Genomic DNA, 21,885 nt, shown 5'->3' with positions numbered 1-21,885 from the left:
GGTCGGAGTGGGTGGTATTGGGGCGGACGTTTCACAGATGAAACGTCAACAAGTATCAGGTCGCTCTGCGGCCGAGTCTTTCAAACGGAAAGGTACTGTCTAGTTCTGGTTCTCCTGCCCTTTCCCCCTTGGCCACTCCCTGGGAGGAGGGACAGGCCCGCCGGCTTGGGGCGAAGTACTTCCCCCGCTATTTGGTCTGTTCTCGAACCAATGGGGGGACGTTCGCCACCTCCAAACCCATGTTCTTTGTTCAGCACATTGAGGACATCTTCGGGGAAATCGAGGCTCTCAGTAAGATGCGTTCGGGGTCCGTTCTTATCAAGACCACCTCCGGCACACAGTCGGCGGCGCTCCAGGCGTGCGACCGCCTAGGGGATATCCCAGTGTCCATTGTCCCGCATCTGGCACTGAATAGGACGCAGGGGGTTATTTTTCATCGGGACCTCCTGCTGCAATCTGATGAGGAGCTCAGGGCCAACCTGGAGTGCCGAGGCGTGCATTTCGTCCGGCGAGTCCAGCGCGGCCCCAAAGACTGTCGCATTGACATCGGGGCCTTTATCCTCGCCTTCGAGGGGGACGTTCTCCCGGAGAAGGTACAGGTGATGTGCTACCGGTGCGACGTGCGACCTTACGTCCCGCCTCCTATGCGCTGTTTTCGGTGTTTGCGCTTTGGGCACATGTCGTCACGGTGTGAGGCTGAGCCCCTTTGTGGCGATTGTGGACGTCCTCTTCGTGAGGAACATACATGCACTTCACCACCTCGGTGCGTTAATTGTCCTGGCATTCACTCGCCTAGATCCTCAGACTGCCCCGCATATCAGAAGGAGAAGAAGATACAAGAACTCAAAACTTTGGATCATCTCTCTTATTCTGAGGCCAGGAAGAAGTATGACCGCCTCCATCCCGTGCCATTGACCACTTCGTTTGCCTCAGTTGTGTCCCCTCCTTCGGCGGTATCCTCACCCCTATCCTGTGCCTCCTCCCCCCATCCGGGGTCTCTGCCTCCGCCTCCCAAATCCCTCCTTTCCAAATCCTCCTCCCCCGTGGCCCCCGCCGTCTGTGCCCCAGGGGCCACCTTCCCCCCCCCCCCCCCCCCTCCCGCTGCCTGAGAAGCGATCCTCTTCTCAGGCATCCATCGGGGAAATATTCCGGACCCCAGCTTCCAAGGTCCGGCGTTCCAAAACGGACCCCGCACGTTGAGGACCTTCGGGTCCAGCCCACCACCCCTGTGCCTCCTCAGACTTCCAAGAAGGCCCCCAACAAGAAGTCTCTATCCCCCTCTCCACCCCGGCGCGTTTCGTCTGACGCCCCATCTGTGAGTCGCTGCTCCCGGCCGTCCTCAGTTTCGCCGGGACGCTCTGCTGCCAGGCGCTCAGCTGGCCTCTTGTCGGCAAATGATGCTGCCCTTCCTACACCACCAGGGACAACGGCCGCAGCTGGCGACGACTCGATGGAACAGGATCCGCCTCCCGCCGGTTGTGGCGTTGTTCCCACGAAACCTGGCCCTCCGCGGCAGTCGAGGTGACCAGCTCTTCCCCCGTCTCGTTCCCTCTTTTTTGACTAGCGATGGCCTTGTTGCATTGGAACATAAGAGGTATTCGATCTAATCGGGAGGAATTACAACTGCTCCTCCGCCTGCACTGTCCGCTCGTCCTTGGTCTCCAGGAAACCAAGTTGCGCCCGACTGACCGTATTGCCTTTACCCACTATACCTCGGAGCGGTATGACCTCACCCCTGTGGATGGTACCCCAGCTCATGGTGGGGTCATGTTGCTCGTTCGGGACGATGTCTATTACCATCCCATCCCATTGACCACCCCACTCCAAGCAATAGCTGTCCGTATTACTCTTTCTGCTTTTACTTTTTCAGTTTGTACCATCGGTCCATAGTCCGATCGAAGCTGGATTATGGGAGCTTCGTCTGCTCAGCCATCCCTCTTACGCCATCTCAACTCCATCCACCATCGGGGGTTACGTCTTGCGACCGGAGCCTTCTACACTAGTCCTGTCGAGAGTCTTTATGCCGAAGCTGCCGAATTACCATTGACCTACCGGCGCGACGTACTGCTGTGTCTGTATGCCTGCCGGCTGTTGTCTATGCCCGACCACCCCTCTTACCAGTCCTTCTTCGCCGATTCTCTCGACCGTCAGTACGGGTTGTATGTGTCTGCCCTGCTGCCCCCCGGAGTCCGCTTCCGTCGCCTGCTTCGACAATTGGATTTTGCACTCCCTACCACCTTCAGAGAGGGTGAGAGCCCGACACCACCTTGGCTCCAGGCTCCGGTTCATATTTATCTCGACCTCAGCTCACTCCCGAAGGAGGGTACTCTGGCTGCAATACATTGCTCACTGTTTGTCGAACTTCGTGCTCGACTTGCCGGTCACACCTTTATTTACACCGATGGCTCCAAAACTGACGATGGTGTCGGCTGTGCCTTTGTCGTCGGGGCCGCCACCTTTAAATACCGGCTCCTCGACCAATGTTCGAGCTTTACGGCCGAGCTTTTTGCTCTCCATCAGGCTATTCAGTATGCCCGCCACCACCGCCATTCATCGTATGTACTCTGCTCTGACTCACTCAGTGCTCTTCAGAGCCTTGGAGCTCCCTATCCGGTCCATCCCTTGATTCAACGGATATAGCAGTCCCTCCATTCTTTCACTGATAATGGTTCTCCTGTCAGCTTTCTGTGGGTTCCCGGACATGTAGGAGTGCCTGGGAATGAGGCTGTGGATGCTGCAGCCAAGGCTGCAGTCCTCCTGCCTCGGCCAGCCTCCCATTGTGTCCAGTCATCTGACGTTCGTGGGGATGTTTGTAAGAGGCTAGTGTCGTTGTGGTGGGATGCTTGGTCATCCCTCCAAGGAAACAAGCTCCGGGCAGTAAAACCGCTTCCAAAGGAGGTCCTTCTGACCAGGTTGCGGATTGGGCATTGCCGGTTTAGCCACAGCTACCTGCTCTCCGGTGACCCAGCCTCGCAGTGCCCTTGTGGTCAGGCATTAACAGTGCGCCATGTTTTATTGTCGTGTCCCTGCTTTAGTCAATCTCGTGTTGTCCTGTCCCTGCCATCTACTTTACTGGATATTTTAGCTGATGGCGCTTGAGCAGCTGCTTGTGTTCTGTGTTTTATAACTTTGACTGGCTTGTCCAAAGACATCTAACCTTTCTACTTATTTTATCTACATCTTTGTCAGGTCTTTCTGGTGTCCCCCCCCCCCCCCCCCTCCCCTTGAGTTTTACTAGATTCCATTTGCTCTAACAGTGACTGGACGCTAATGACCTCAGTAGTTAAGCGCCCTTAAACCCCACCAAAAAAAAAAAGTGTGTGCGCCTGCAGCACCAGCAAGGATACACCATTTAGGTCTCAAGAAACAAAATTTTGAAAATCCTACTTCTACCTCGGGATTATCCCATTTGAAAGAATAATAGTTCTCAAGTTATACAAAATGAGTCTTTTTTGCGTGTACACATTTTTTGAACACTTACTTTGTCTTTTGTTCTAGGTAGCACTCTGGAACTTTCATCCTTTTCATAAAAATCTGTTAAGTCTTACTGTATTTTCAGAAAGAGTTTTACCTTTTTTGGACCAGGAGTTTCCAAAATACCCTTTTCAGTTTTTAGCTTTCTAGCTTGTCGCACCATGTACTCACTCTCATTAAATTCTTTTATCACTTTATTTCGACTCCAAGAATCTGGAGCCAAGGTCAGAATCTGGATTTTTCTAGACCTCCAACAGATGACATCTTCTCTTTCATAAGAGAAATCATTACATCAAAATCCTTTGCTTTCTCAACCACACTTGTATCTTCTTCATCATCAGAACTTGGTGCATCATATTTTAATGCTTTTGAAACCGCCTTTTTTGCAGTCTCTTCAATATTACTAACCTTCCTTTTAAAATAAGACCCTTTACTTTGTTCTGACAAGCCATGAAGCTTTATCGGTATTAAACCTAAATTATCAAGAGCAATGTTTGTTTGTACGAGGGATTCATTTCTGGATTCCAATGATTCTAATTCAACCATGACTTCATCATCTGTTTGACTTTCATTGACTTCAACTCTTAATTTTTCCTCACAAAAGTTATGGCATGTTGAGCAAAGCTTTTGTCCAGGTTTTATGCCACTATTTTTTGTCAGTAATTGTTTAGAAAGATCCAAGCCTACACTTTTGATGGGCTTTTTGTGTTTTTTAGTGGGTCTACACATGTTGTTTGATACTTTTCAAAAACATTTAAAAAGTATTAGCTGTGGTGTGAACATATATTCTTAAATTCACACAGATTAATTCCAGATCGTAAGTGGATCAAATTTTTTTCTTCCTCACTCAATTCAGGTACCGGTTGTAACGTTTAAGGTGTGTTGGTTGTTTGGAAACAGATTCTTTAAATAACCCTACGCTACAGGTTTGAATATCTGACATACTGATTACACTTTTGGTCTGATTACTGTTCTGGTTACTTTATAGGATATTGGAAAAGAATCTCTGTAAACTAAGTAACAGTACTTACTGAAAGTTCGAATAAACTTAATAAAATAGTATCCAAGCACTATTTAACACTGTAATAATTTTTTTACTTCAAAACACAGGAATAACAAAACAAAATCCAAGCATACATTGCTACTCCAAGAAGACAAAAACTTAATTTTGGTGTCTAAGTCACTTGGTACTTTTTATTTTTAAAATATAATTAATATTATTTAAAAAAATTAGATAACTATTGAACAGGTTAAAAATCCAACATAATTTTTCTTTTATCTAATAGCCTATACAATTAAGAGTATTTTAAAACAAATTTGAGCTTTCTATCAGGTCTGAGACTCTAGATATTGCAGTTTTTGTAAAACTAAACAAAAAACCCAACAACTACTTGTAATTTTTTTTCATTTGGAAGATTTTAATATATCTTTATGGTAATTTTTTAGCATTTAGATATAATACACAAACTTATTCCTGATATATTGAGTATTCTTTAACATACAAATTTTTTTAGTTGTGAGGACACGTTTAAGTTAAGATTTCCGACTGCTGAAACAATGCCAAATCTAAAAACTTTTAAAATTTATTTAAAAAAAACTATAAGAGATAGAGCAAAAAGATTTCACAAGTGCTTTCAGGATGATAAAAGAAGTAATTGTACTAAGTTTCATCAAAATCTGACATGGTTGGTGTCAAGGCCTGGGTGACTTGACATGGAATGACCCGTGTATAAGCTTCACCTCCACAAACTGATGATACTAGTGATTACATTAAACACTTGCTGTTAGACTTGTAGTGAGTAGTTTCTTGAGGATGTGGGGGATGACATAATTTTGAAATGTGTAACAGAGCCCTTACTTTTTCACTGCTAATTTGTCATCCTACTTTCCTCTTCATTTCTGCTGTTTTTACTTTTTCTTTTTGCATTTATTTTTCTTTATTTGTTGAAGGTTTGTGTCACAATTGTGTGATTTGTCAAGGTAGCAAATTACAAATCACTGTAGGCCGAAATATACAACACAGTGTGCATAACATGCTTTATGGGGATAGGACAGGTAGCCTATGCAGCTAGTAAAGGCGATAGATTGTGAGCTTAAGGAAGGAAGACTTCTGTGTTCAAATATGACTGTTTCATTGAGGAATGTGTAGTTCTTGTGCAGTGTAAAAACTCGGAGCGGCGTCCATTAATTGGTTGCTGCTATAAAGATATTGGATTGTAATAAATTTTGTTGCTATGGTTATCTGAATAGATTGTTTTTTTGAGTGGATCTAATCTCTCTCTCTCTCTCTCTCTCTCTCTCTCTCTCTCTCTCTCTCTCTCTCCCCCCCCCCTCTCTCTCCCTTTATTTATTTATTTTTTTTTTTCACCTTCAGCGACAGTGTGTGTTCCGAATATGTTGCAATAAATGAAGAGGAATCACCTCTGAAAACCAAAATTCTACATATTTAGTTGCACATAGACACAAGCCAAATGGTTAATAACATAATGTAGCTGGCAATAGGTGTAAACAGACCAACAACATTAAGGAGGTGGACTTCATCTACCCCCTTCTTAAGCATACCCAAGAAATGTAAATTGTTATCTCCCCCCCCCCCCCCACCCACCCCATTCAAACTTCCCTTTCTGCGTATTGGTAGATGATAGTACTGAAAGCACATCTACATTCACATCTTTTTAAATGTTTGAGCTCAGAAACGTTTGTGTTACTGTAGTATTAGATTTTGAAGTTACAAATGTGAAAAAGTCGACTTCTCCTATTTTTATTCACTGTCTTAGGGCATTGTAATAATTTGGGATAATCTGTGTTTGGTGAACAGAAGTGTGTACTGCATATAAAGTGTGGTGTCCGCTGTAAAAATACTGTTGACAGCTATTTAAAGAGTTAGGCATGCTAATTACAGCCTCATAGTTCTTTTATTCATTAATGAAATTTATCAGCAGCTGATCAGTTTTGGAAAGAGGAGTAACATTGACAAATATAGCACTAGAAGAAGGAAGTATTTACTCTGTCCAGCATTTGACGTTAGTGTAACACAATGGAGTGAGGTATTGGGCCATAAAACCTTTAACCAGCTACTCAGTTAAGTAAAGAATTTAATGGTTAATTGTATTAACTTACTATACAAATTTAAATCATATCAGCATGATGTCTAGCAAAAGGATGCAGTTAAGATTCTCTGAACATGGAGGTTATTAGACTTGTCTGCCATTTCTTCCATTCTATACAGAGCAGTTTCTTAGTAGCTCATCAACTAAAATAAAATTTTGCCGGAATCGTCCGCCTTCTGTTCTCCAGGTAACATAAAATGCATTATTCCTCTTCTTGAATGACTACACAAATTTCATTAGTGTAACCTACATAGAGTAATGAAGAATAAGACTGGTGACAGTCAAAATTACACTCATTCGCACTACTTCATGGCAACAGTGATACTCATCAGTCAATGACACATATTTTAACTAAGGGTCCATCCAAATGAAGTGGTCCAGTAAAAATTAAGTTTGTTGCTTGATTATTTTTAAATGTTTTAATTTTTTATATGATTACCCTGTAACTGAGAGGTTTAAAAAAAATTACCTTTCACTTTTACTGAATTTTTATTTGTAAGTGTGCAACGGATGTTTCAGTTTAGAGATGTTAGCAAAAATATCTCTGCACTGGGTTCAGTTAAAACATTGCAGTTGACATGATTGTTTCTTAGAGCAGTGTTCTCTACAACATTGTGTATTATACAAAATACCTTAACTTCAAATATAAGTAGTCAAAATGACCTCCAAAGTTTGGTATCGAAATTCCACTTTTTAGGCCCGCAAATAAAATGAGTGATTTGAGTTTTGTTGTAAATGGCACATTCTCTCTGCAACTTAACACAAAGCATAAGAGTGTCTGCTGACAGCAAAACATTTTAAAGTCTTCAGGACAGAGACCATGCAATATGATACTTCATAAGGAGACTGCTTTCGGTGAGGATGTTTTCACAGCTGTTTATATTTGTAACAAGTCGAGTGAAAAATGTGAATGGTTGTGTGACAAGTGTTACTTTCGAAGCAAATTTTCCTTTATGCAATGTGATTTAGGCTATGTTACATGTGAGAAAGTGCAATGCTTTTCTTAAATCATTGTGCATTTCACTCTGTCAAAACTTAACATCTGGAAGACCAGGCACTTACAAGGGAACCTCCCCATCGCACCCCCCTCAGATTTAGTTATAAGTTGGCACAGTGGAAAGGCCTTGAAAAACTGAACACAGATCAATCGAGAAAACAGGAAGAAGTTGTGTGGAACTATGAAAAAATAAGCAAAATATACAAACTGAGTAGTCCACGTGATAGATAAGCAACATCAAGGCCAATTAGAGTTTAGTAGCTCCGTGGTCCCGTGGTTAGTGTGAGCAGCTGCGGAATGAGAGGTCCTTGGTTCAAGTCTTCCACCAAGTGAAAATTTTAATTTTTTATTTTCAGTTTGTGTCACTCTTGTTTTCATCGCTTTTTTGGGAGTGATTATCACATCCACAAGAAAACCTAAATTGGGCAAGGTAGAAAAATCTTTTACCCATTCGCCAAGTGTACAAGTTAGGTGGGTCGAAAACATATTCCTGTCATGTGACGCACATGCCGTCACCAGTGTCATATAGAATATCAGACGTATTTTCCTGTGGAGGAATCGGTTCACCTATGACCTTGCGATCAAATGTTTTCTGTTCCCATTGGAGAGGCTCGTCCTTTCGTCTACTAATCGCACGGTTTTGCGGTGCGGTCGCAAAACAGACACTAAACTTATTACAGTGAACAGAGACGTCAATGAACGAACGGACAGATCATAACTTTGCGAAAATAAAGAAAGTAAAATTATAAGTCGACGGAAGACTTGAACCAAGGACCTCTCGGTCCGCAGCTACTCACGCTAACCACGGGACCACGGAGCTACTAAACTCTAATTGGCCTTGATGTTGCTTATCTATCACGTGGACTACTCAGTTTGTATATTTTGCTTATTTTTTCATAGTTCCACACAACTTCTTCCTGTTTTCTCGATTGATCTGTGTTCAGTTTTTCAAGGCCTATCCACTGTGCCAACTTATAACTAAATCTGAGGGGGGTGCGATGGGGAGGTTCCCTTGTTAGAAAAATTTCAGGACCAGACAACCAACCATTTATGCCATTACTTAAAATTTGACAAGCACATTTGTGTTTGATATGTCTTAAGGGTAACACATGCTAATAAAGACTACAATGTTAATCACATTTATTTTAGTCCTTTCATTGATTACAAATTGTGAAATAATGAAGGCAAAAAAGTATAATTATTCTTAAAAAAGTGAGAGGTGAGTTGTTGAGGAATTCACATGCAACTGGCTTTTTTTGTGGAAAAGTGAAACTGCTTGATGGAACTTGTGTTCAGCCTGGTGACTCACAAAATATTTAATGCACAGCAGTGAAAATAACAATCATGCTTCTCAGAAATATTGAGCAGCTGAAATTTAAACAGTGTTCTAAGGATCCTCCCTAACCACAGCCTTGTTAAAAAAGGTAAATAAATATACATTTATTTTTGACAACTAATATTCTATATGAAAGCTTAATTTTTCTTGCAGTTATAGTATCCATGTATTAATTTAAGCCTGAAGTGCCAAGAAGTTTTATACCAGTGTATAAAACCGTCACAATCAAAAGGACTGAGTTTTACAGCTCTGAGTTCAAGTTTACTGTCACTTTACAAGGGGGAAAATTTAGTAAGACCCGGTATGTAGTGTATCTTCACCTGGGGAAAAGTATTTTTTCACTCAGGAAAAAGTGTATTTTTAACAGGGAAATCTGGGATTTTTTCTTGTCAGCACATATATCCTGTTAAGATTGCATTTCTTTAGTTGTCTGAAAGGCCATTTACATCTTTTTTTATCTGAGTTTATTAGCCACTTGGTCATGGTTGTGCTTCTGTGTTACCTCATAAAGATATTCAAATTTATCAACTCTTAAATTTTATGTAATTTGTCTTCCTGAAACTTGTTATGCACTGTGTGTTGCAGGTGGGCAACTATTTCTGTGAGCAAGTGATGTCTAGCGGGTTCAGGATTGTATCCTTGCTGTGATACGTGAACCTCCTTCCCAGCCTGAGCATCACCTGTGCGATGAGGTATTTGTCTGCTGCGACACGTCAGGTACTGTACAGAGCACGAGTGGCTGCCAGACACCTGCCTATCCACTGCAATTGTGAGTAAACCCTTCAGTTCATAACCCATGTAATCAGTATGTCATCTGTTACCAGCAAGTGGAAATCAACAAAATTTACTGTAAAAAACTTTATTTTGTTGAAAGGAACAACAGAGCACAACTTTAAAGGAGTGGTAATTGTTAAGTGATAACTATCAACCGGTAAATGTAGCCTCTATCTTTGGGAATGATTGTATGTGTAAATTACCTAATTACTCGCATTTTGCACTGTGAAGTTGGTAACTTTCATTTAAACAATGCACCTGGTATTTCACAACAGAAGTAATAAAATATGTTTTAGTCACTGATACTCAAGACTTGTTGGTAGGACACATTCTGAGGCATCAGGTGGAGGGAGGTGTTGATGGTGAAAATCATAGAGGGAATGAAGAAATGAGTACAGTAAGCAGATTCAGAAGGATGTTGGCTGTAGTAGTTACTCATATGAAGAGGCTTGCACAGGATAAAGTAGTATGGAGAGCTGCAGCAAAGCAGTCTTTGGACTGAATACCAGAACAACTCAAAACAAAGTAAACATTTCTGCAGTACTTTCTTTATGGTCACACCTATCAGTTATAAATGTCTAGCCTGTCCCTTTATAAACATCTTATTCTCTTTCCAAATTGAACATTGCCAGATACTGTAAAATACAAGTACCCAAAAATATAGATAATAAAGCTACCTGGCCCTGTCACTGATAGTTCATCTGGGTACAGTTAACTACATAATTGTATTTATTAAATAATTTTGGATTTTCATACTTTGAGCCAGATTTCATCCCTAAATTCGTATTCATCGGCAGTTTTATTTTTTCCGGTCCCTAGAAACAGTAAATAGTAATAAGGCTGAGTCGAAAGTCCATAAGACTAGGAGCTTCTATCACCTATTCTGTTATGCCAAAAAGTGGGAAAAAGAGGAGCGATGCAGATTCAGTACTATATAAACTGAGCTTAAATTTTTAGCTCCATTAATACATGATGGGCTGGGACACTTCATTGTCTGAGGAGGATTAGGATAAGCTAAAAAAATATAGCAGTAAGAGAAGAGATTTTTTCCATTACAATATGTATAATTTTATTTTTCACACTACTGGTTTTGGACATTGTCCTTCCTCAAGCATGCCTGAAAACGTAGCAGTATTGCACAGCAAAAAAATCATATAATTAATTGTAATTAGTCAGACAGTGTTACACAAAGGTAATATTTACCTCTAGTAACATGTGGCTACATTGTCATTACTTTAAAAATCTTGGGAGGGATGGGAAAGATAGTGGGCAGGACATTTCTCATTTCAGGGCGTGACGAGAAGTAGAAGAAACCGTGGTGGAGAATGTAATTAACTTGCTCAAGTCCTGGGTAGTACTGAGTTAAGAGGGGAATGCTCCTCTGTAGCTGGACAGTGGGACTTTCAGAAGTGGTGGGAGACTGGAAAGATAAGACACGGGAGATTTTTGTTCAGGGTTGGAAGGATAATTACAGCCTGTGTAGGCTTTGGTGGGGGTCTACAATTAAAAATTGAATTTTGTGCTCTTTTGAAGTAGGCTTTCTGTTAATTTCCATGTAGATCGGTCTCTTGGGTCGAGCTATGTGACTTCGTTTGCCCACTCCTGATACCTGTGGGCTTTAACTTAGGCTTTTATCTGTCTTTGCAGCCTGTTAACCAATTTTTGTTGCTGGTAATCATCTGTAATCCGTGCTTTGTAGTGATAGTGGCTGATTTGGCCATTTGGGGCACAAGTGTGAGATTGATAAGTGCTTGTCCCCAGAGTTTGAGAACTTTTCCCCATCAGTGTGGCATTGTTGGGCCAAGTGGCGTCACACATTTGCTGCATTTTAGTTGATTGTTGCAATTGTCTGTGGGGTGGTCAAATTCGTGATGGCGAGTGCATTGGGTGGGCTGCACTGCTCTCGGTCTTGATGGTTCCACTGTATGTATGTAGTAATTAAATGTGAAGTGGTGTAGGAGCAGGTAGTTATGGGTGTACAGATTGTGTGAACACACGGTTCTTACCCGATGGCTTGTTGTCGCTATGACCAGTGACTCTGGTCACTTTGATAACTAAATATCTGTGGAGTTTTACTTCTTCAGATACCTCGGCACGTGTAACATCATCTTCGATGTTTTTGATGACGATAGTTATGATTGCAGACATTGGTTCCATATGTGACCTTGGCAGTTTGAGTCTTCATGATAGCAGCAGCCCTATGTGGCTCCCTGGAGAGCTATTTATGATGAAAGTCTCGCCAAGGTATTCATTAAGGTGAGCACGGCTGCTTTTTTATAATTGTGTCGCCCTTTTGTTTGGTGATGACATGGGAAGCCTAACATACACATCATTGTGGTCCAGAACCACTCGGAAGTGACCTCAAAATGACGTATACACAAACGCGCTGCACACTTGGTCGACTGCTAGAGATCCGTGGTCGAATCAAGATGGTGTGGCTTTTGGCATCTTTCTTCTCCATTCTTTGGAAGTTGATAGGTCTGCTAATGGGAGACCACCAACTTCAGGAGTGGCTAATTGCAAATCTTGCACGCAGTTGCTGAGTGATCCAAGTACTTTTTGTTATTCTTTCACTGTTGCTGCAGTTGTATGTGAGATTATAATGTGGTTACACAGCTCCCTAGCTACAAACTGCTGCAAAGGAATATTTGTGTTTTGAACGAGATAATCTCTATTTGCTGCCTCGACAGCCTCCTCGACCTCGACAGCCTCCTCAGCTGCTTCGTCACTGCTATTGCCCTGTCACTGCTATTGCCCTGTCACTGCTATTGCCCTGTCACTGCTATTGCCCTGTCACTGCTATTGCCCTGTCACTGCTATTGCCCTGTCACTGCTATTGCCCTGTCACTGCTATTGCCCTGTCACTGCTATTGCCCTGTCACTGCTATTGCCCTGTCACTGCTATTGCCCTGTCACTGCTATTGCCTTCATATGAAATTACTTAAGAGCCACTTCTGAAGCCAACCCCATACATTTCATCAAGACAGATTAATGGGCTAGTCTTAAAACTTTCTGGCATTTTATCAAAACCCCACTGTGGGTAAAAAATAAAGACTGCACAGAAATGTTTGCATGGGTATTTATATCTCCAAAAATCTTCACATGTGCAATCTGGTATATCAAAGTTTACAACATAATTACTGTTTTTGGACTTTGCGCTCTCCACACAAAATGAACCATCTGATCTCCTACTCACTGATCTTGCAGTTAACTCTACTTTTGCTGATGCATGTCGCTGCATGGCATGTTTCACAAACATTTTTTTATGCAAAAACAGTGGAACGTCTTTGTTACACACTTCGATGGCAGAATTCTACAAACGGTGCTTTCTAATTATGCTTGGAAGAAGCTGGTTTATTATAACCTTAGTAACCCCTGTTAGTCTTGTCTGCATTGTGTTTAAGGAAAAAATGTGTTACAACCTTGCTCATGGCTTCAACTCCATTTGTAGTGTCAATGGTTGCAAATCTGCCCTTGTTCTCAAACGCTTTCACCCATCTGTCACATACCATTAGCTATTGCTGTTTAAAGTATTACCATGCACGCTCGTTTCTCCGAGAAGCCTCATGCGTTCGCAACTCTTCTACGCGATCTCTAAACTCTTTGTTGGTGATTCTGAAATTTCTTGCCACATATCCAGAAATGTCTTCATGTCATTTGGTACACGTAGATTTCTTTTTTTACCCCAACCAGCTTCGCCATGCCTGTTTCAGATGGAAAAGGCACAAGTAAACTTTTGTCTGAGGGAATGCTTGCTCAATTGTCTTTATCTGCAACTCTGAGGAATCAGTAACCCAATAGAGGGGATTCCAATCCTTGTTCCAATCCTTGAAAATGTTTAGTGCTTCACGAATGGATCTTGCATATTCAACGTGGAAGAAAAAAAAAAACCAACAACCAAATAGCCGACTACTCTTCACAGCTATAAAAAATAAGTAATATTGTATGTTATTTTGTATGTTGCATCTAACAAACAACTATCTCCATACTTCTTCAAAAGATCTCTCTCCCAACTGCTCTGATAGCAAAAAAGTAATGGTTTCACTTCTCCATTGGCTCTTGTACAATGTCTATAATAAATCATGTGAGTGCTCGCATCTTTGTGCCACTCATCAACCTGATTCCGCAATCTAGTCTTGTCAAACACTTTATTTGTACCATAGAGGGTCCGATAAATGTGACTGTAAATAGTTCTCCGTGGGGTAAAAGGTAGTATTTATTTGACATGGTATGTGTGTCCCAGTGAAACTGATATCAACAAATCTATCTAGAGCCAACTTAATGACTGTGAGAGATGTCATTCGACTGAGTACTAAGTTCATTTCCTTCACAAGTGAAGGATGTATGTATCCACTTGCTTCAACACTTTCAGTAGTGTGTGTGTGCATGCTTGCTGGGAAGCAGTCAAGTAGTAACGTAGGTAACTATTACGTGGGCATGGTAATGCCAAATCCTTACATAGACTTACAAGAACCTGTAAGACAAAAATGTATCATTTATTTAATTAAGAGCATTAAAAACAATATATTTTTAAGTATACTTTCAACTGATCATGTAAAATTTTCTCCAAGCAGAACCCAGACTGGAAACTCACTTTTGCCTTGGTATCCCTGTGTTCAGTTACTGAGTGCATACAGTAGTCAGGATACACCCTTACACCCTTCACGTTTGCAGTAGCTAGGCAACTGCATTTTCTTGTATCTGTGATCCTCAATCTCTTAAGGAGTCACATGGTCTTCTTAAAGAGGGTAAAGAACTACTATAAAACTTATTTAATAAACTTTTCCTGTAATGAACTTGTTTTATGGAAAGTAAGTCTATATTAACATAGCATATTATTACCAAGTGCTCGGGTACACCAGATTCTTTATAATATGTTGGCCCCAAAACAGTGCCTTGACCACACACTCTCAACTACAAATGCAGAACCAAAAAAGGGTATAGGGACATGTCCCTGCATTTACTTAAAGAAATGCTTCATTTTACTTCGAACTGTTAACAACCTATTTCTCAGACATAAACACATTGTTATTGTTAAATAATTGACATATATTATTGTTAATTACCTTAATACAATTTGAGATAACATTTCATTCATTTCACAGGTATTATCAAAGTTCTGGACTGATGGAAGGAGATTGTCTATATATGTTACATAGTGTTGCAGCAAAATTTTACTAGATGTCATAAACAAAGATGTGAAGAACACTTATGTAGAAAACTAATTACTGTAAATGTGGATTTACAAAAAACAAACTTAACTAGGAAGGCAATGAAGCTAAAGGTGCCTGTCAATAGGTTCAATAAGCTGACTACTGTTCTACACATCAACACCACAATCATCAAAAACTGTAGAAACCATTTCAATGTGAACACAACTGTAGAGCTTCCTTCAAATCACTTGTTAGTTGGCATCTGTCACTTGTTGGCTCACCGGCTGCTGCTGTATCATAGGCAACAAACAAAGCAGGTCACTCAGCAAGTGCTGTTCAATTTAATTTTCATGTTAAAAAAGTAGGTTTAGCTCAGTAGAGGCAGAGCACAGGTTGGGATTATGAAAGGGTGGGGGACGTAACTCTGTGCAGTGTGAAGTGGCCATTATGAAATGACACGAATGACATGCTCTGCCGACAACTGGTTTTGGGGTGACCAATGGCATAACTGATGCAGATATGACATTTTATAGCCCTGAATTTAAACTCATTTGATAAACTAACCACAACATGATGTGCAGTATATCCTAGAAATGGCTGTCAGAATTCTACAGAAGAACTGTTAATCGTACTCTGTTCACAACTATTAATACATTTAATGCCATGTGACGACAGGGAGTCACAGTAGTCTCACACCTAATGCTGTTGGCTTGATGGTGAGACCAATATCCGAACACTAACGCGGACATTGATTTTAAGAATGCAAGTGATCAAAGCCGAACGTTAAGATTTAATGTCCGAAAACAAGACGTGCAACTGCAGACCGTATTTTAATTTGCGAATTGTAACACACTCATTACTTAAGAGGGATTTAAAAGAAAGCGTGATTAGTTAAAACCGAATTTCAGGAACACTGTTTTTATGGCGTTATTGCCGGGACTAACAAAAGTATTCCTTAAAAGCGGGTTTGTTAATACGGGGTTTTACTGTAGCTTCAAAAATTGGTATGTCTTCACCTACCTTCGTCTTTCACATAATACAGTACAATTTGTCTTTTAGAAGTGAGTAGCATGCCTCTATAGTTGTTATACAGATTTGCCCTTTAATATTTAGAAATATTGTTGTCTCTTGCATTGTCATATACAGCTTAACAATTCAATCACGAATATCAGGTGTAACGTACTATTACCTCTGCGGTGTCATTTGAAAATATATACAGAACTTCTGTATGTCCTTTTCCCTCAATCCCGTGTGAGGGTGTGACACTCCTTTTCACCTCTACTACGGAGTGGGCATATCCAGATTCTGTGCCGGGATTTGTCACTGTGGTATGCTTCCAGTGCTTTGCACAGAATGTAGATGCACCACACTGTGTTTCATACTTCTTGTATTTTGCATGGTAACAGCAGATGCAAGTTCGGCCACAGCTGTTGTTAATGACACAGGCGAGGCACGGGCCACAGTATTGTTGTGCACACCATACCGCATATTGTGGTGCTCACATCAAACCATTCCTGAAATTTCCTTTTTGTCCCTCTTTCAATCAATTTGAGTTTGGTTAATCATTTTGGAAGGGGTTTATTTCAATAAATGATGAGGGATCTTAGGTGGGTCTGCCAAATGTCAGGGGTTTTAACAAGAATGCTTTCATTTGTTCACTTTCCGTAATGGATCGGGTCGTTGGCTCTGGCTGAAGGCCTGTTATGAGACCCAACCTGTTAATTAAAACTGCCGCTTTTCTAATTTTGATTAATATTTAATAACTAAATAGTGATCAGGGAACTGATCACTACTAAACAAACAAGGATAGTATTGAACACATTTATTGAACAGTAATCTTCCTAACATCAAACTGAACAATGACATACATTTATAAGTGATAAAATAAAGCTAGTAGTGGCAATGACCCTTAAATTCCAAAACTAACTCTTAAGGTCGGATAACACATCTGTAAGTGTTATTTTCTACTCTCTCTTCCCTTGTCAGACGACATAAAATAGGTCACACAAACCTACTTTAGTTACCAAATTCCCAATAAGTGTGTGGCTGGAAAACTGGGCTCTGGTAATCACAGGCCTGCATATTATCAAATTAAATGCCAAAGCTGAGCATCACGTTACCAAATGCAGCGTCGTGGGCGGGTCAGCAAGCTGCCGATGGCATTTGCGTCGTCGAGGAGCCTCAGTTGTAACAAAAATGAATTTATTTTCGCGAACAGGCTTCCTGTTCGTAAACTCCCATTCAAAAGCTAATTCTGCTTTCGCACTCGTTAAAACAGGACTCGCCAGCCCAAAGGCGGAATCCAGTAACGTCGTTAATAAAGTTTGCCTCAAGGAAATTGCTCTGCTCCTTTCTGCTTTCTGTGAGACAGTATTCCCAACCCTGATTGGTGGAATCAGCCTGTCTCTAACAGTAAAAGATGACAGTTCCCCTAACTGAATACTAGTTTCAGTTGCAGCTGGCAGACTTACTCAAAGGCCTGCACAGCACACCGAAAAGAATTTACTCTCCTACAGAAGAGCCGAAAGCATGACGTCTGCTCGCTACAGGAGGTAAGACGCTTCTCCCTGATAACGGCTCCAAACAGCTGCAAAAATCAACACCCCCACACTATTTTTTGAGCTGGCCAATCCCGTGACTCTAGACCAGCACAGTTCGCTCCCACTATTATTTCCTGGCTTCTTCGAGCCAATCAAAACATTCCGCGCCTTACTGCACCTAGAATGTTCTGGAACAAACTGAAACTCCGTTCAAAATTGAACCCACCAATCGTGTCTCTCTGTTCTCTCTCGCGCGGGAAAAGGTCATTGCACTAGCTTAACCGCATTTCTTAGAAAGCCCCAAGAAAATGTTAAGACTCGTGGGAAGGCTCCCTTAGGCGCCAGCTCATCTCGACATAGTGGCATCGGCGTAACGCCCAGTGCCAACGAGGCGCCGTCCCTCAAAGGCCTGCCTGTGTTGTTCTGTGTTTTTGAAGGGAAGAGGTCTGTATTACATTACTTTGAAAAACTGTGGGATCCAGGGCATTATAGATGGGTAAAAGCTTTTAAGTACACGGACATGTTTGCCAGTATAAGCACAACAAATGGTGCTGAAGAAATGAACAGGTTGGTGAAATATTCACACCTTCAACAAAGTACAAATGTAACATTAACAGGTTTTATTAAAGTTTTAGTCCATAGTTACCTCCCAGGTCTTATCGAAAAGTATTTTAAATTAAAAGCTGTTGATTTTAGTGCAGTATCAGTAATGATGGTAACTATGGGATTGTTTCATGTAAAATGTGCAGGAACTGAAGACTCATTGTATGGTAAACTTTGAAAAACCTGATCTTGTCCAGATTATCGAAAGTTAAACTGTACATGCAAGAAATTCTGTGTGAATGGGGATTTCACAAATTGGCACATAAAGCAATTACAGTACAAAATCTAGCACTGCAACATGTGGCTTACAGGATACCAGCAGAAATCACAGAAGCAGCAGCACATTCCTGAAAGAACAAGAGGGTGTATATGATCTGGTCTGCTTCTCAATAAGTTAAAAAAGTTTCATTTCTGTTGATAATGATAACATTTGTGTTTCCAGTTGCTTTGGCACTTTTTCTATTGATTAAAGCCCTGTGGATTCTTCATTAACTCCATACCTGTAAAACAATACAGAGATTTCAATTAGATTAGTTAAAAACAGTTGCTTAAGCAGCATACAGACAATACAACAGCAAAAATGCAAGCACTGAGGTAGAGATGTGTGTGAATACTTTTAAGTGTCAGCTACAGCGAACATGTTAAGATACAGGCTATCTTTAATGCCACGATTTTACTTACTAAAGCTGCCAGATCACAATAGGCTGGAAGTATTTGCAAATATCAACAGTAACTACTTACACACAAAATTGAATTAAATATGTTTAAAGCTGCATTTACTTTCTTACACCTAGTCAACATGCAACATCAGTATCTATGTGCAATTTGCTTGCAATTCTTTTGCCAGTGACAGACAATTCAAACAGATTTTTCACATACTGTGTGTGTAATTGAATTTACTCATGTTATCATACAGCTCTATATTGGTGTGTTCTGAAGTAGAAGCATCACAGAACATTCAGACACTTTGCACTCCAGTTTGTGGTTCTTTGTACCTATTGAACAGCTCTGCACAGATTACAGTAAGTGGAATGCACTTTGAATACTTACACCTACTGCTGGCAATGAAAGTTGTAAAAAATGAACATCACCAGTAAAATCTGAATACTGGAAAAAAAGTACCCTCTACAGTTTAATCTTTTAACATAAGGCACATGCCAAATCTACATTATACATAATGCCAAAAGATTTATTATGTATAAAGCAAAGCCAACAGCCTTGGCCGAGTGGATACACCGGTTCCCCTCATATCACTGAAGTTAAGCACCACTGGGTGTAGACAGCACTTTCGTGGGCGACCATTCGGTGCCTCACATTCTGTTGGCTTTTCAGAGTGCACAAGTATATTTCTGTCACTTTGAAGTTGATGCTACTGCTAATGGAAGGCTGTTGTCTGTAGGGTTTGATGACTCTACATCATGTTGCAAGGTTGTGAGGTGTTCAATCATTTTATTAGCTGTTTCATTATTGCAATTGTATGTCAGATTTATTAAATTCTTACACTTCTCTTGCCCGTTGATGCACTGCTGAATTACCATTTGATGTTTCAGGAATGTGCTGTTCATTTGTTCCATGACTTTGGCTGGTATCCTGCAAGTAATTTGTTTCAGTGCTGGTTTACAGAAACTGCTTCGCGAGCCAAACCCATATGTTTCATCCAAGCAAATCAATGTACTAGTCCTATAACTGAAATTCAATTTGTGAAATCCCCATTCTGAGAAATGGAAAATGCCACAGAAGTGTGTGCAAGGATACTTGAACTTTTGGAAATATGGACAAGAGCAATCATGTTTTTCGAAGTTTGCCGTGTAATGAGAGCCTTTGTTTCCTGCACATTTTACATGAAACAATCCCGTAGTTACCATTGTTACCGATTCTGCACTAAAATCAACTTCCACCGATTCATATCGCTTCATTACATGCCCTGTGAAGTCGGGTGTCTTCCTATGCAGGAATACAGGGATCATCTTATTGTATGACTTAATGGCAGAATTTAATTTACAATACTTTTCAATGAGGCTAGGGAGGTAACTATGGACTAAAACTGTAATAACACCTGTTAATGTTGTATCTGTACTGTGATGGTGTGAATATTTCACCAACCTATTCATTGCTTCAGCACCATTTGTTGTGTGCTCAAAAGCTTTCACCCATCTACGATGCACTGGAACCCATAGTTTCTCAAAATATTTTAATGCAGACTCCTTCCCTTCAAAAACTTGATGATTTTTCATTTTTCTAAATTATCTTTGTACTGTTGCAAGGAGGACGATGCTGCAACTCTTCTCCACTGATTAACTATTGTCTCTCTGTCTTCTTGTTTTTTCGCGTGTTTACGTAACCACCTGTTCCAAGCTTGTTCCCTGTGAAATGAACATAGATACACTTTAGAGCAGGGAAATACTGCCTGAATAGCATTTATCTCGGATTCTGAGAAATCAGTTACCCAGTATGCAGGACTCGTGTCCACGTTCCACTCCTTGAAAATATTTAATGCTTTACAAATGGATTGTGTCTCTTCTGTAGTCCGTGAGACAAGTGATTGGTACTGACAGTTCCGGCGGGCAGACGGCGCTGTTGCCGAACGTGGCTCACAGCACGCGGCACCCTGTCTGATACACGCATTCTCTAGCATCAGAAATAAAAGCGAGACAAAATACAAGTCGTATTGGTACGCGTGAATTTATTTAAAGTTGATGCTTGAAATATATTAACTCGAAAACTGATAAGAGCTATTTAGTACAAGTATCTAAGATGCTGAAACATAATAAAGTTATTTGTTAAACTTACAACTGAAATGAAAACTATTTTCACAAGTTGTTGAACATTAGCAGTTTTGGTTTCCATTGTTAAGTATTAGCATTATTAATTTGTTCTACTACAAGCTACAGAATAATTGGTCAGTGTATTAAGAGTTATAATCTGAAGAAAGTACTCACAATATGATGATCTGGTTGTAGATCGATAGCAAACTCCCTCCTTACATTCCTGAATACATTGTAGTTACTGTAATGGAAAAACACCACTCACATCACTGTCAGAATCTGATTTGACATTGTCTTCCTCAGCACTACTCGAACTATCACTGCTCTCTCCCAGATGTATAATTAAATTTTCGATGCATTATTCCACAACCCCTTCGGTTTTGGCCGCCTCTCCGATGGCACTTGCAGTTCTGTTTAAAATTTTAGCCCACGTCTCGCTTGTCACTTTATTGATAGCTGCTGGAAGGAGAGTTTCCACTTCAGAGATCGTGAATTTTTTATTGTTTGCAGCAATGTAATTTTTTATCTGCGCCCACACTCCTTTAATTGCATTGAAGTGACAGTGGTATGGAGGAAGCCGAACGATTTCATGCCCGTGCCTTTTAGCAATCTCGTCAATTACATATGTTGGAAATTGGGGTTTCTTTTGTGCCACAATTTCGAGCAGTTCTGCCTTCCTTAAATCTTCTCTGAAATCTAATTTTCGCCGTTTCAGCCACTGAATGATATCGTCTTTTTTTGTTGCCAAGGTTGGTGCGTTATCGTGAACAACGGAATAAGGCGCATTGTCCATAACAATCACTGATGGACTTGTCAGATTCATCATAAGCGATGTCTCGAACCATTCTTGAAATACTACACTGCTCATTTCTTCATGGTAATCTCCTGTCTTTTTTGACCGAAACATTTTCAAGCAGTTTGGCACAGAACCTTTCGATGTTCCTGCATGTAAGACAATATGCCCTCCTTTGCCAACAGGCACTGCCATTGTCCCCTCGGGCGTTCAATCATTTCAGCCTCTATGTAAAGAATGGCTGGCATTGACCCAAGTTTCATCTAACCACACTATACTTTCGAATTCCACACCCATGATCCTGCGCAGAAATCTGCACCGCCATGCAACTACATCTGTC

The 21,885-nt window shown here is 40.9% G+C and overlaps 1 long non-coding RNA gene across 1 annotated transcript in view; it reads left to right on the top strand.

Moving 5' to 3' along the window:
- LOC126215341 (uncharacterized) overlaps positions 1–21,885 on the top strand; it is a 33,999-nt gene that overhangs the window by 6,227 nt on the left and 5,887 nt on the right. Inside the window, exon 2 of the long non-coding RNA XR_007542124.1 lies at positions 9,503–9,686. This is a non-coding gene — a long non-coding RNA (uncharacterized LOC126215341). The remainder of the gene's footprint in view (positions 1–9,502; positions 9,687–21,885) is intronic.

The sequence above is a fragment of the Schistocerca nitens genome, chromosome 12 (genome assembly GCF_023898315.1).
Source record: "Schistocerca nitens isolate TAMUIC-IGC-003100 chromosome 12, iqSchNite1.1, whole genome shotgun sequence".
Classification (NCBI taxonomy): domain Eukaryota; kingdom Metazoa; phylum Arthropoda; class Insecta; order Orthoptera; family Acrididae; genus Schistocerca; species Schistocerca nitens.
This window is presented reverse-complemented; position numbering and strand designations above follow the sequence as displayed.